The sequence below is a fragment of the Lupinus angustifolius genome, chromosome LG06, assembly GCF_001865875.1.
Source record: "Lupinus angustifolius cultivar Tanjil chromosome LG06, LupAngTanjil_v1.0, whole genome shotgun sequence".
NCBI classification, from domain to species: domain Eukaryota; kingdom Viridiplantae; phylum Streptophyta; class Magnoliopsida; order Fabales; family Fabaceae; genus Lupinus; species Lupinus angustifolius.
This window is the reverse complement of record NC_032014.1, coordinates 13,906,515-13,907,588: the sequence shown is the minus strand read 5'-3', so window position 1 is coordinate 13,907,588 and position 1,074 is coordinate 13,906,515.

The window sequence follows — 1,074 nt, the reverse complement described above, 5'->3', positions numbered from 1 at the left end:
TGTGGATATGGTGGGTTTCTTCCAGATTGATGAATTGTTGGGCTTTGGAGCGGAGGTCCTCCATGGTAAGATCGATGTATTTGGCCAATTCCGTGCGGAAAAGACCTTCTTGAAGTCCCATAACGAGGACATGTACTGCTACCTCAAGGCTTAGAGTATGCACCTTCATGACCTCGGTATTAAACCGATCTAGATATGCGTGGATGGATTCATTAGATCCTTGGCGAATGCCAGATAGTGTGTAAGATGACCTGGGTTGCTCCTTGCTTGTCGTGAACCTTGTGTTGAAGGCTAAAGCTAGAGTTCCCCAAGTGTTGATGCTGTTTGGAGCCAAGCGGGTGAACCATTGGAGGGTCGCCTTTTTAAGAGTCAGGGGGAAGGCCCTGCATATGATGGGGTCGGTCGCCCCATGGAATAACATAGAAGCCTCGAAGGCGTCAAGGTGATCTTGTGGGTCCGCCGTTCCATCATATTGGTCCATGTTTGTGGGGCGGGTGAAGTGAGAGGGTAATGGGTAAGCCATGATGGTAGGTGTAAAAGGATGTCTAGTACCGCAGGGGTGGTGCGGGGTTGGTTGGGATGGTGGGCGGGACTCGCTCACTGACTCTTCACGGTTACTTTCGTGAATAGGGCGTTCTGAGTGATCCTCAAGGTTTATTTTGGATTGGCAGAGTTCTTGTATTACGTCGGCCTGCTGCTGGATGAGTCGCTCCTGGTGTTCCAGCATCTAGAGGAGGTGTTGGGTGGTTGGTTGTTGTTCTAGAGTGGTATGGTGGCTTTGGCTGACCTGATGGGATGGTTGTCTTGGTGGGGGAAGAGTACTTGGGGCAGGGTCGACTTGGCTGGTAGATAGAGCTCGGTTTCTGGTAGTCACCATGGTGTGAGTTGGAACACAGACGACGCCAATGTTCTTTCTTAGAACACAAATATACAGAATAATAGTTGATCAGCTGCTGAGGATGGAGAAGAGGAAGGACGTCAAAGTAGCAAGATGATGTAGAAGAGTTGGACCCGCCGGTGGAGGTACCTGAAAAGGTTCTCCGACGATCAAGTCAGTGTATGAACTTGGGTGAT